This window comes from Melospiza melodia, chromosome 1 (genome assembly GCF_035770615.1).
Source record: "Melospiza melodia melodia isolate bMelMel2 chromosome 1, bMelMel2.pri, whole genome shotgun sequence".
In the NCBI taxonomy this organism is placed as follows: domain Eukaryota; kingdom Metazoa; phylum Chordata; class Aves; order Passeriformes; family Passerellidae; genus Melospiza; species Melospiza melodia.
The window spans coordinates 155,414,060-155,429,241 of NC_086194.1; positions in this window are offsets into that span (position 1 = coordinate 155,414,060).

A 15,182-nucleotide genomic window follows, 5' to 3' on the forward strand; every position below is an offset into this window, starting at 1 on the left:
AATGTTTTTTCTGAATCAGAAAATTAAATTTGCATGGTTTTTCTGTAGGAAGATACTTAAAGAAGTAACACACTATATTTAATTAGTATTTAAGCCACAACTAATATAGAAGAAGAAATGTATCTTTGGCTTGACATTGAATGGATAAAAGGAAATGGCTTCAAGTTGCAGATTTAAATAACGTAGTAGGACAAATTTCTTCACCAAAGGATGGTCAGGCACTGACAAAGCTTGTCCAGAAAAGTGGTCAAGTAGTTCCAGAGACCATTTATAGTTGTGTCTGGAAATGTTCAAAAAATGTGAAAATGTGGCACTTGGGGGCATGGTTCAGTTGTGAATATAGTCGTGTTAAGAGTTGGGCTTGACAATCTTAAAGGCCTTGTCCAACCACATTCTATGATTCTATCTTCTCACTTTACATGTAGAAACAGTGAATAAACCACCCAAGATAAACACCCTGCAAAAAATTCACTCTTTTTATAAGCCTAAGGATATCTGGCAAGTCCTGATATATGTCTGCCATGAAGGGCTGATTTCAAGCTATGTGAGAGAAAATGTGCGAGAAAAGGAATTGCAGAACTCAGGAACTCTTCATGAAAGTGGTAAGAAGCATCTTCTATGCTATCTTCAGTTAAAACACTTAAGGATGATGATAGATAAAGGAAGTGGGGCTAAGAAGGCCTAGAAAAGCTAAGAAAAAAGCAAAATGTGTACCAAAAAAAAAAAAAAACAAAAAACCTCAAAAGAACAAAACCTCCAAAAGTATAGAATTTCCCTCCAAAAGAGAAATATTATGTCCTGCAAAGATAGAGTTGAAAGGACTACACTTACATGGGCACTGAAGTTCTAATCTGAGTTCAGAACTCCCATTACCACCTTAAAGTAGGACACTCGAGCAAACAAACCAATTTCTGGTGAAAAGAGTGGTATATAAAAACTCTCCTGTGCAACTTAGCATCTTGTTATAGTGCCTTGAGAGTTAAAGTTTCATGGTAATTGTGGAGAAAACGGCTGGATAGAATCCCAAGAGGGCACTGAGTCCCTTATGAGATACCAAATCAATTTTAGCAAAACCAAATTTAAATAGAAGCAGAACTCCTAATACACAGGTTTGCAATACCTATGCAAACACACACACACACACACACACACACACACACACACACATATAGAGCTCATTTTTGTCAAATGTCACATTTTCCCTGTGTGCTTTTGGACATACCATGTAGGAATATCAATCCCTTCTGCAGCCCTCCTCTAAGTGCAGTTGCACCCTCACTCTGCATATACACACCCTCACATGCAAGGAATTTGTGTGCACATGCTAATTCAAGCCTATACAAAAATAGCATTACAGTGGTGATGCCTCTAGCTTTCAGGGGCTGGGCCACAAATCTTTATTGCTTGATAAAACATGCACTTCACCAAGACTGGCTTTGCACGCAGCTGAATATGTGTCTCCTTTGAAAACAACCCTGAATATCCTCCAGTGTTCAAGTGACTTTTTTGAGATCCAGTCGCATTGAACTATATTCTGCATATGTTAAAACCTGTTCTGGAACTGAAAGACAGAAGAATGTTCTGATGAGACAGGGAGAAGGGTGGGGAGAGATGCTAAATATTTAAGGCAAAAGTTCTGAAAACATAAAAATCTAAATTGGCACAGATGCTTAACTGCCTTGAGCATCCCTGGGCATGCAGCTTGTGCCTAATGAAGCAGCATTAGTTTAGCCTTTGGATGTAAGCAACACATTCAGTCGCCCCTGACACATCACTGAAAATAATTGGACCATGCTAAAGGATATCATATGAGTGCCAGAGATATATATCATTCAACATATAAATGTCATAATTATTTCAACTAGGATAAGAAATGCTCAAAACAGAACATTTATAAAGGCTGGTAAAATAAAGTCCTTTCTCATTTTGAATAGAAATTAATTGAAAAATAAAACTGTTTATTTTCTTCTTAGTTTTGCAGTGCTCCCTGTTTTTATCCATAATTTACTGTCATTCATTACTTAATTTACTTTAATTCTGGTAAATTAGTTTCATTTTCTAAGCCTTCTTAGCTAGTCAATTAAACAGAGGGAAAACTATCAGCATTAGAAATATTTTTTACTGTTCAGGGATTTTCATGTGTTTTCCAAACAAGAATGGATGGAATAATGTCCTTCTTGCACAAGATGACCTGGAAAGAAGCTGTAGGCACTTGACAGCATTAAAAATAAAATGTTGAGGGTAAAATCTCATCTCTTGAATTGTGGTGAACTTGATGCAAGCTTTGTCACAGACACAAAGACGTTTTAATCCGATTATTTCAAAGCAACCATGGAATTTCAGCTTATAAAAATTTTGCTTCATCAGCATTCTTCACTGCAGTCAGATCTACTCTGGCTGGTGCTCCATCTAAGGACAGCAAGGAGCCTACTACAGCCTCGAAAAAAGTGGGTGCAACAGTTTAACAGGTGCAACACCTTAGCACAAGCACTAGCTGTTGATTATCCTAGTGTAAACTTTTCAGATATGATCCTCCCAGCTACTGAGATGCCTGTGCAAACACTTCACCTCATCAGGGCACATAGACGGAGCATGAGAGACAACAGGCATAACTTGAAACAAGGACTGGAGATAAGCATCATATTTTTCCCTCTGACACTGCCTGGAGTAGGAGGTTGGATAGACTAGAGAATTCTTAAGGTCCCTTCCAACCTGAAATGTGGTTATGAATATGCCAAAGAAATAGGAATGTGGTTATTGCTAGGACTTCCTTAGTGTATTTGAATGAATCAATACAGCAATAGCTACTGTTTCTCCATCTGAAACCAGTGACTACATCCCTTTTTGCTAAACATTCTGATAAAAGCACAGCACACATGGATTTTTTTAAAAGTTTATATAAATTTTTAGACTTTTTAAAAATTAAGATCATCGCACCGAGTAAAACATATGTACACCTTGCACAAACCTGAATTGTCACTATTTCTTCAATAGACATAAAAGTATTTCAGGCTATTTGAAGGAATACTACGTCAGGGAAATCAGACCTTGAAATGTCTTTGGCTGCAAAGGAAACTAATTCAATTAGAGTCAAGCATCATATTAGGTACTGTATATTGTTTGAGTTGCAAGCCAAGGCATTGTTAAGGTGGGGTTTTTGTGGTTTGGTTTGGTTTGGTTTGGTTTTCTTCCAAATGTAAACGGAAGAAAACCATTTCTCTTTCCCTCTTCTATTTTCAATGATTTGAACAAATATAGAGAAAAACTAGCTATAGAGAACAGTCAATGTGCCACAAGTTATAATGAATTTGGAACAGGTAAAGGATAATTATTTTCTTGCTCACTCAATTATTATTTAAAAAATCCATGCTGTTATTTTTTAAAAAAACAAGGAACAGCATAAGAAGGAATGTGATTTTAAAGTTAACAAATCATGCAAATGGTTTGATAGCATCACTACATATGTGTTACAAATAAGTTGACAAGAGACAGAAATTTTATCAAAAGGAACTGTTGACTCAGATTTCTAGAAGTAATTCTTTTGGAGCAAGCATGTATCTTCAATCCTATCTACATGTAGAAGTCAGGTTTGGCTAGGATACTAAATGCTTACTTTGAGTGGATAGATTTTCAGCTTATGTTAGAAAAGAAACAATCTAGTGTTTTATGCTGCATTCCTCTACGCTGGACTGGGGTGTAAGAGGCCACAGTGCCAGCAATGGGGCCTTTATCTCCTACTCATTGCTCAGTGTGACATCAATGGATGTGTAGTGAGGGGAATGAGCAGGAAGAAGATCCAAGCTCTGACCACAGCCTGAGATGTCAGAACTTGCAGCAAAAAGCATACAACTTAGGATTTTAGGCTGGGGGAAGTGCAGGGTTATGAGGGGTTGAAATGTAAATGTATGTGTTTTCTTAGCCTAGAAGGCATGGGCTGTTTTGTTGCATAGTGACACACATCCAAAGAATAGCATGTGTTCCAGAGTATTCTTCAGGTAAGGGCAAATATGGGTGGAAATATCACAAGCAGAAGCAAGATTCAGACTGGGACCGTCACATATAAATCAGATTTTAACATCCTGGTGATTCATGATGACACTCTGCTAAATTACTAGAACTGAACCCTAGACAGAGTCATCAGAAGGTTGTGAGGTAGGGTAGAACTGCCTCCAAACTAGTCGAAGGCCTGAAAATAAAGATTTAAAGACTAAAGACTAACAGTGGTATTGGGACAAAATAATTTTAAAAGGATCCATTATTAAGTTGTAAAAAAAAAAAAAAAAAAAATCCAAGCAGGCATTTTGCTGCCATACAAGATTTAAAATCTTCACATGATGAACAGTTCATGAGTAAAAAAAAACAAGTTGTGACAGCCATTGCCTGTTTAAATCTTCAGAAGGATGAAAGACCTCTTTGTCTTTTGCTTTATGCTCCTGGAATTGGTTTCAGACATTGTCAACACAAATAAAGATGATGAATTTATTGTTTCCAATCCATAGTAGTGATCAAAACATTTCTCTTCTTGACAAAGATTTCTCAGGAAACAAGACTAAACCACTTACATATTCTATTAGAGGAAGACAGTCAAAGAGAAGGCCAAGGTCTCAGCAGAGTATTCTGAGGATGGGGGTGAATGAAAGCACATGCTTCCAATTACAAATGCAGAAACAAGTAAGTGAAATCCTAGAAGTTTTATTAACTGATGTTATTCTAAAGCATTTTCTTTTCACAGATTGAACATATCATAGTTACAAACTGGTAGCTAATGGGAATCAGTGTCTTGACATGCAGTTTCTGCTTTGGAACTGCAATAGGCAGGGCCCCCTGAGGTTCCCCCTAAAACTGCAGGAGTGGAGGGGAGGGATTGTTATTCAGAACGACCTATTCCCAGTTTGCCATCTGCTATCTCATGTTTAATATTTACATAAAGCTTAGAGAAAAAAGTAATTATGCATCCAGTAAGAAAACCATGCATAAACATTTCTCATAACATTATTTTACCAGTTTCTTCTCAGAAGTCAGAAGAAAGAAGCTTGAAGCCAGGAATATGCTAATTGGGTGCACAGATATTAATCAAGAGACTTAAGAAGAGGAGGGAAAGGAAAGGATTTGGTTTCCTGCACTGGAAGATGATATCCTTGTGCTAATTCACAGGAAATTACAGGAAATAAACAAGAAAGACAAATGCAGATAATATCACCTGGGACTGAAGAAGAAAAGACTTGCCCCAAACCTTAACACGAATGACTTCAATAAACGCCTTCCAAAACAGAAGTCAGGCAACTGCAGTTTCAAGAGCTCTCGAAGATATACCAATCCTTAAATTGTTTTTTGGCCTGTTTGAAGGGTTTGAAGAGCTGGCATAGATACAGAAACTGCTAGGGAGAATCTTATTGTTAAATACATTTAATAATTTATTTATAATATTTTTAATGAATTTTATTACATTTTCTACATCTAAATCTATTTCATTTTAAATCCTGTTATGCCAACATGACTGAATAAACAAGGGATTCTTTCATACTGAGTAGATAATTTTGGAAAACATCCTGCATCACCTTCTTGTGTCTCTCCTGCGTACCAAGCTGTAACAAGATTTCCTATCTCCCAGATGCACAGTCAGGCTCTGTACAGGTCCAACCACTTCAAGGGCTGAAAGATCAGCAAGGAAAGCCACTGCTTGTAACAAAGCACAACAGGGAAGATGGATTTCAATTTGGATTTCCTAGATTTCAATTTGCAGAAGTTCAATGTAGAAAGCAGTACCTCTGGGAAAAACTGAGGGAAGAAGTGTCCCTTCACTAAAAGCATCTAATGTATAAATACTCAAATAATAAGTGTTTAATAAATACAATGCTGCAGATCTGCTGTCCTTTGCTACGGACAGCTGTGGGAGTGGGGCAGGAACCACATTACAGCTGACACTGAGCAGCACCAAGATTTCCAGGTTTGCTAGCAAAACTTCCTCAACTTTCTAGACTTCCAGGTGCAACTCAGCTAATAAAATGCTTGTCTGGTCTTTTAATCTTTACACATCATTAATCCCTACTCACACAAGAGTCTTAGCTCTTATCTCTCTTGTTTCTGAACAAAGAGTAGTTCTGGAAAAGTAAACAAAGAGCAGAGAAGATGAGATCATAGTTGGGCCAATTAATGTGAAGTTTTAATTTCCATCAAAGTGCTAATCGCATGTTGCTAACTGTGAATTTTTCTTCCCTCTCTCCTACCTTAGTCTTTATTATGTGCAATCCGCAAAGCTTCCCCGTGATTTCTCCACCATAATGTATTTCTTAATTGGACTTCATCCTAAAAAATCATATTCATCTGTGACATCTAGGAATACAGTGCTAAAATGTTTGTGATAAAGTCAAATACTTAACTCACATTGTTGCAGGATGGATTCAGGGTCTGAACGTTTCACTTGAAAGGGCTTACCGAGTCTCATTGTTACCATGGAACACCCGCTCCCAGTCCACAGCCCAGAATCCTTCACTGGACATCTCGTACAATATCAGGAGCAGAAAAGGTTTTACTTTTAAAGCTTAAAGAAAACAGTTCCCGTTTTTGGGCACAGGCTTAAAAACAGTGGTTTTATACATAAACTTAGAAAAGTGTACATTTTTTCATAGTATTTTCCCAGTAAAGGATGTAAATGTCTAAACAAATATTGAAGAACGTACTTACATATGTAAGCTCTGCACCTTAACCAGAGATTAAATGAAACTGATGTTTATTGAAAAATAAAGTATTTGTGTGCATTTTCTGAGTCTTTATTAAATCTCAGTGCACATTGGAAGTTTAAGTGTCAGAATCTTAGTAAAAATATCAAGAATTTTTCAGTCTTAACATTTTGAATTCAAATTTAAGCCACAGGAATCTCAGTTTATGGGAAGAATTGAAGAATAGCATATTTAAAATCTAATTAGCTCCACAAAGGAGGCTGCTATGGAAGAACAAAAGAGACTTCTTGATGTCAGGGACAATAAAATACAGATTAGTTTGGAAAGTTTAGGTATTTTCTTTAGCTATTTTGAATTATAAGATATCTTACATATGAAAGATAAACATTAATTTGTAGAAAACAGTTTGAGCAGAAAAGTGAATAACAATGCAATTATAGAGCTACAGAAATCTAAATTCTCTTTATCTATTGCTCTAGAAGGTATGCACTGTAAAATTGTACCAGTTACATTTAATAGAAGCCCAAAGGTATTACAATCAGAGGGAAACTCAGTCTTTTCCAAAGCAGCCTATTGTAAGTGAAATTATGAGAAGAGTGGAAAAAAATTATATGCTTGCTTCGTGGGGGAGGGTGTTATGTGTGTGTCTTTTGCTTGGAGATTTGGAAAGGAGTGTTGCATGAAAGTCAGGATAATTAAATTGATCCAATAAAAGGTGACATTTTTTGAACAGATTTTGATTCATTAAGCATGTTTTCATTCTGTGTTTATTCATAAGTCCAACATTCACAGTCATCAAAATAGCCTCAAGCCAGAAATGTTCACTTTTTAATTTTCCACAGTATCTCATGATCAGGAAGGCAGAGCTCCTGCATGGGTAAAGATGATAATGCTGGAGAAATTATCCTATGAAGGAGAAATGTATAGGAGGCATACACTGCCTAAGAAGAAGCTATAAATCTCATGAATTATTGCAAGAGGAATAGAGGAGAAATCTGGAGAAAATAGAATTAGGTACTGTCTTTTCAGCTCGTGCAGCTTCAGGCTTCCAATACCTTTTTTAGTGTGTCAGCCACAAAAAAGTATTATCCTGCATATTTACTAATATTTCAGAAGATTAAACCTAAGAATGATCGCACATACCTTATCACTGAATACTAAAACACTTTGCTATAATCTAAAAGCACCTTCTAAAATATACAAATAATCTCAAGAATGTACCAATACCTCTGTGACTCGTGTTATATTTTGACAGAATAAGTATTCTACAGATACTTTTAAGAATAGTTATTAAAATTTTGAAAGCAAGTGAAATTTTGAAAGCATGTTACTCTGCTAATTATCTTAGTAAAGTAACTCTCTCAAAGATAGCCTACACTTTTAAAGTAAGGTCACAAGGAAGACTACATTCATAGGTCCATAAATAAATTTGGCAGATAATCAAGATAAATGTTGAGTTTCATGCTACAAGACAAGGGATCCTGCATGCTCCTTTGCCTTTGTAGCGTTCAGTTTTCCATCTACTCTGCCTCAGGGACCACCTTTTTACCTTTGGATTAATCAAGAAAATGTAAATGTTGGGGAAAAAAAGCAACCAACCAAATAAAAAAACCTGCTGCAAATCCAAATCCTCCTATGGTTTTTGTTCCACTGATTAACTATAAGAAGTTTCATCACTTGAAAAAAAAATCAACCCAGTATAGATTATGGAAGAATTAGAGACTATTCAATTTGAAACATAGCTAGAATATATTCTTAGAAAACACACCTTCACCTTCTAGTTGACTTTAGCAATCAGTTGACAGTAGCACTAATTTGATTTTAAAACATAATACTCTAATGAATGCATTTTCTCTGCAAGTTTTGGGTTTGACTTTAAATGCGTTCTCAGAATTTCCCAATATGATCTGGACTTCTGACTGATAAACCAAGGGAAATAACAGCACCAAATTCATTACTTCTCAAAGTGATATGTGTTCTGAAAATATAAGCTGCCTTTTATATTTTATCAAAGCAAAGTCTATGCAAAAACAATTAAAGTTCTTCCAGGTTTAGATCATATTGGATTCAAATCTCACAAGGGTGTACATTAGTATTAGAGTGACATATGGAATACTATCAGCAACTGGAGAATTTCAGAAGGAGAAAAACTGTGGAAAAGTGTCCCTTGGATAATAGAAATAGAGATGACATTCTCATTATAAGCTGAAACAAGCTGAACAGCTGTCCACCCCTGAGAACGAACTTTGAGAGTCAGAGAAACCAGGACACAGTTTAAAGAACATGTATTTCATGAGTCCAAAAAATGGTATGTTAGCTACAGATAAACAGAAAATTTATCAGAAACAAAATTACAACAAAAGAAAAATCCTCAATACTGCAAAAAAACACTTAAGTCATGGCTCTATCTATTTATCTTTAATTATTTTACTTTTTCAAGTGTTTCAGATTATTTACAAGCCTTTGTAAATAACCAAGGTCCTGAGAAGAATATCTTTAAAATATGAAAATTGAGAGAGCTTGCTTAAAAAGTATTTGTTTATTTGGCAAGACAAAAATTAAACCTTGTATTCAATTCTTTGTATGTCAGATGAAGACTTGTCCCATAATACAAAAGTTATTACAAATTTGCCTGCTTACTGTGCTTTCAGGCCAGAGAGCAAAAATGAACAAATGTGCTGAATAAAGGTTGTGTAAGTATTATCATTTATATATATATATTTGTATTTTCATAAATATAAATATATATATGAGACTTTTATGTGACACATTAGACATATGACATGACCTTGGTATTATTCATTCATGAGAAGACACTAGTAGCCAAGGGAACTGTCCAGATACACCTTGGGGTTAATTAAAAGGTCTAAATAGCATTATTATATCCCTCCTCTACTGGACATACTTTCTGTGACAAACAGGTATCAGAATTATTTTTTTTAAGGAGCTTCCAAGAGAAGCTGATGTTTTTACAATAATGAACTCTGAAAGTGTGCAAGCAAGATGATCTTCAAGGTCCCTTCTAACCCAAATATTTCTATGGTTGTATGATTTTTCCCCCCTGGCCTAGTGGCACATACCACATCAAATTCAACAGAGGCTAATAGCTGTCTAAAGAGCGAAAAATCTTAGTTTCACAGGTAAAATTCTAGATTTCTGATAGAAAACATAAGGTTCATCAGGTTTCTAAGGGGAAGTTTCTCACCCAACAGCTCCTTTCCGGACATGACACCAGCAAGGCAGTGATCTCCGGGGTCAGCCTTTGCACAGTGGTTTCTCATTGCTGAATTTGCTTAGTGCCTTACAGCTTAAAGCTACTTCTCACCTGTGTCTTTCATGATACAAAATGAGATCTTTGAGGCAATATTGGGATAGGAGCTGTTTTATACCTCCTTGCTGAAAATGGGTGACTAATCTAGAAGAGAAATTTGAGATTTACATAGTTAGGTACAACTAGTAAGAGCCTGATAGACTCTATAGCTCTCAAAAACTATCTTAGACTCCAGTTCATGCTTGCTTTTTGCTCATTAACTGAAAAAACAAACTTCTCATGTAATATCTTGTAATCTGTGTATTTCAATCAGATACTTCAAAGTATAACCTTGTCTCTTTATGCAAAGAAAAAGTATTATGAAACAACAGAAATTTTTATGCAGAGCTTTTATATTGTCTGCAGGAATTAACAGAGAAGTTCAATGCAAAACATAATTATGCACATTTTGAACTTCCTGATCATGGAAAATGTCAAACTCCTATGCAGTTAAGAGGAAACAGACCAATTATTTATCTGTCACCTATCTATAAACACTGAATTTTCTTCATTAAAAGCAAGCAAACATAACTGGAATGATGATGTGTCAGGAGTTTTAGGCTAGAAATTAAGACAAGATTCTTCACCCAAAGGGTTGTTGGGCAGTAGAACAGGGTCCTTAGGGAAGCGGTCACAACACCAAGTCTGGCAGAGTCGAAGTGGTGAGATTCTTGGGGATGATGTTGTGCAGGGCCAGGAGCTGGACTTTGATGGTCCCTGTGAGTCCCTTCCAACTCCAGATATTCTATGATTCTATGATGCTTAATCCATATCAAACTTTGCTTTAATTGTCTATGGACACAAAAACATTACTGCTTAAATACATTGCACTTTTGCTCATAATTTTTTTAAAGGGACAATTTCTTAGGGTTTCAAATTCCCGGTTTTTATTGGACTAATTAGATCTAGTTGGAAAAAGTTCCCTTCTCATAATGATACTCTGGTCCAGTGAATAAAAAATGAAAAGTAAAATTTGATCTTGAGGGGATAGAAAACTTGACAAACATGTTTTTGTAGAAAAATAGAATTCATCTTTTAAAATCGGTTGCCACTCTGCTGTGTATAGCAGTAGAGATCAAGAGGGCATTTACAAATTATGGAAAGCAGAATGCCAGTAGATAGTGAATTTTTATAGATGTGCTTGACTAGAAAGAAAGATTAATTTATAATTCATAATTTATAACAAGGATACTTTTCCTGGATTTATTCTTCAAAGATAGCTGTGGGGTATAACATACAGGAATAGTTTTCAGTGGAGCAGTGAAGCTGTCTAAGCATCATTTTAAGGGCAAAACTGAAATGTTTCATAGCAAAAGGCTCTAAATGTTTTATGTTCCCTTAGAAGCTTTTCCAACATTATAAAAAAAAAAGTATAGATATTTTTCTATCAGAAAAAGTACTAAAGCATAAAGTCTCATTCAAAAGATTTCTGAAAGTGCTTCATTTAAAGTCTAATCATTTAGTCTAAATAGAAAAGCTATTTAAAAAACTGTAAAGAAAATCTGGGTTACCTTTTAGTCTTACTACTTTGTCATAGAATGAACAGTCAAATGTTGTCATGTAGATGAAGATATGTTGAAAAATACACTTCTTCATGAAAAAGTTCTTTAATCAATATAATATTTTATGCATATGGTAATCCTGTAGTTTAAGCATAGTAACAAATACTTGGGGCACAAAATTTTATTTCACATTTGAAAATTTTAGTTATTTTAATTTATAAATTATTCATTGTGAATATTTTACTGTTTCATTAAGCTAGTGGAATTTGGAAAGAATATTTTTTTCATCATAAAACTTTCTACCACATACTCAGTACCACCTTAAATAACTTTATGTTAGATTCCATTATTTTTTAAGTCATGGCCAGACCTTGCCTCAGTGTCTCCAAACTGATAATGAAACTGCTCTCCATTGCTTTTATGTTATTTTGATTTTAAGTCAGAGTACAGAGTGATAATGTGGAAAAAATAATCTAAAAATATAGGGGCAAAAAAGTAGAGAATTTAAATTATCTAGCAGATGTAGTGAATGTACATAAGAAATAATATATCCTTTCTTGCTCTGCATTCCATGAAATGTTATTATCCAGCTGTGGTACTCTACTTTCAGAAAATCTTAGAAATTTTCACTGGACCTGAGACTATGAGAGTTATACTCACATGAACCAGGGCCCGACTTTCATTAAAGGTTAAGTTTATTCAGTATTACTTACCTGTGAAGAGCTGTGGAGGTGACAATTTTAAATACACACACACACACAAACACACACACACACACACACACACTTTTTTTGTTTTTCTCAATTTTATAATATCTCACTAATAAAATGCAATGAGTCTTGACAACAAAAAATACTTATATAAGAGGCTCACATCAAGCAGGGAAGCAGCATTAGTTTTGAAATTTCATTATACAGGACTTAGCTAGACTCTCTACATTCAAATCCTATATCCAATGGGAAGTTCATTTTGATATTTCCAGGACAGAATTTTAAAAATAATTTTGAAGCAGTTGTAATTTCCTTCAGAAGCACAATAAAAATGAAACAAAAATACCCTGAGTACCAAAGATCCCTATCTGGCTATTTCTAACCTTGTGCATAGATAAATTTCCTTGAAAATCGGAACAGCAGAAGGAGAATTCAAACGCCCATCAAAGAGCATTTGGGATAGATTGTCTGCTTTTACTGAATAATATACCCCATTGCTTTATATGAGATCCTCCTATTACATTTCAATTGTCACCAGCCAAAAAAATAAATATAATGTGGAGCTTGTGCAATTACCTTGATTTTATTCGATTTCTATTCTTGAACATTTTTATGGTCTCAAAGAATTCCTGTTCACTTATTGGTTTTCATCAGAAGGAATGAAATAACAATGAGGGCTCTGTTGCATTTTGGGGTATTTTTTTTCCTTCTTTTATGTGGAACGAATACATTTCCACAAATAAGTATCTCAAAAGCACCATTCACAACTGGCTTTCAGCATGAAACAGCACAACACACAAAACATGTTGGAACATTAGTCTGGTTTCACACAGTGCTTTTGAAATACTGTAATAAGAGTACTTTTCCTAACCAAAGACTGAATGATAGAAGCATATTGACTTGAAGGAAAGATCTGCCTTTTTTGTTATTCCATGTGTCATTACAAGCTTTAGACATTAGAACAAGTTTTATATAAATGATGCACTCTGCAAGAACTGCCTTTACTCTAAGAAAAATATCAGAAGTCAGATAAGATAGCTAGGCAAAAAGCAGTCTAATTTAAAATCTGTCAGAAATAAAGAGTCTCCTGGTGAGATACTCTGTGGCAAGGTCTTAGACATGCAATCACATTCAAACCACAACTTCTGTATACGAGTAGCAGCTTCAACTCAATTGCTTTTATAGCTCCTTATTTACACCAGAATTGAATTATATCTACTAAAGAGCAAACTTTATCACTGTCTGTGGCTGAAGAAGCAAGTGCTGCTGAGTTGTACAGAGACTTAACCAAGACAGTAACCAGGACAATTTACCTTAGCGTTCACCTGGCAAAGGCAGCAGAATACTATAATCAAAGCCAACAGGATTACACTAGCAATCAGAACTACAGAGTTAGATTCTCTGCTATGCTATATCCAGCAGATTTGTTCATCTATGTCTACGTGGGAATTTTAACTAAGATTTGAATGGTGGTATTATATTTTGGGGTGTAAGCATAAGAAGCATATCACCTGTAGGTATTCCCTTTTTTACAGCCTTCCTGAATGACAAATCTGATCTCCTGATTGAACATTTTCCATCACAAAGTCCAGTTCCCTGTTAGTGGTAGGCATCTATCTCACTCCTGTGCAGCACCATCTGTAAAGCAGCTCATCTCTTTTCTCCAGTGCTATGATCAAATACAGTTCCAGACCCTCCCTGCCATTGTAAATACAAACTTTTCTGTGGCCAGTCTACACCTAACACAATGTAAGATAATGTGAAAAAGCAAAGACCTTCATGATGATTATTATTATTATACTTAACAAATATTTATTATAAACAAAATATATTTTTTGAAGCAATCACACAAAAGTCCAGGTTTTATTTCTTACATAACCTCCAAAATATTTGAGGTTCATTAATGGCTGGTAAAAGTCCTTCTGCTCTTTCATGTTGGCATGTTATCAAGTGGATACCAGAGCCCAGAAGCTTCCTCTTCTATTATGTTGTAGAACAGAAGTATTTTTCCTCTGTCGTGGAGAAAGGCAATCATTTCAACGATAGACTAGAGAACAGAGGCTGAAACAGCAGCAAAGATAAGGTGAGCTCTCCAGTATTCACAGCCATTCCTGTTTGACTGTGAGCTCTGAAAACCCCCACCAGAGTGCAGTCCTCATAATCTCCAACCTATGGGAAGTACTAGGGTGCTGGAGAAGGACACCTTGTTCTTTCAAAATCACCAGAATTCTCTCACAAAATCTTAGTGTACCTTTAATCATAAAACTTGTCCTACCTCAGATTTCTCATCCATCATCAGATTTCTCAAATAATTTTCTGCTGAACTCAGAAATGGTATGAAAATTATTTGTATAGATTCCCAGTAAGAACAGTTGCCTGAGACCTGAGAATTTTCCTTACACAAAGAGCAACACCTCGAAATATAACACTATATTTTAAAACTGAACAAAGCCTATAAGTACAGGAAAATTCAAATCTTCTTCACTTGTGAAGACAAAACAGAAGTTTTAATGACTTTCCATGCTGATCTCATCTTTCGAGGAAGATAAAGTTTTATATATAAAATGAAAATGATGATTCACAACAATTTAATTCATACACTTAGGCTGGTATGTGTTCAAAGTCATCTGACCTGTTTTAGGAGTTGAAACGGCCTGTAAATACACTTTTTTTTTTCTTTATTTCCACCAGAAGGAGCTGATACAGGAATCTAAGACAGACATTCAGTTTTTAGTCTAAGCTCTAAGACATAACTCATGGTCAAGATGCTTTCATTCAGAGGAAGAGAATGGTAGAATTCAGCTTATCCTTATCCATTTACCTTCCTCTCAGGTGCCACTCTGAAGCTAACAGTAACAGTGCCTCAAATGTTACACATTTGAAGCCAACTATCAAAAAGACATGTAATTGAAGGCTTGTGAAAACAATCAGATCCACTATTAAACCAGATTTATTTCTTCCTTCAGTTGATTTATTTCTT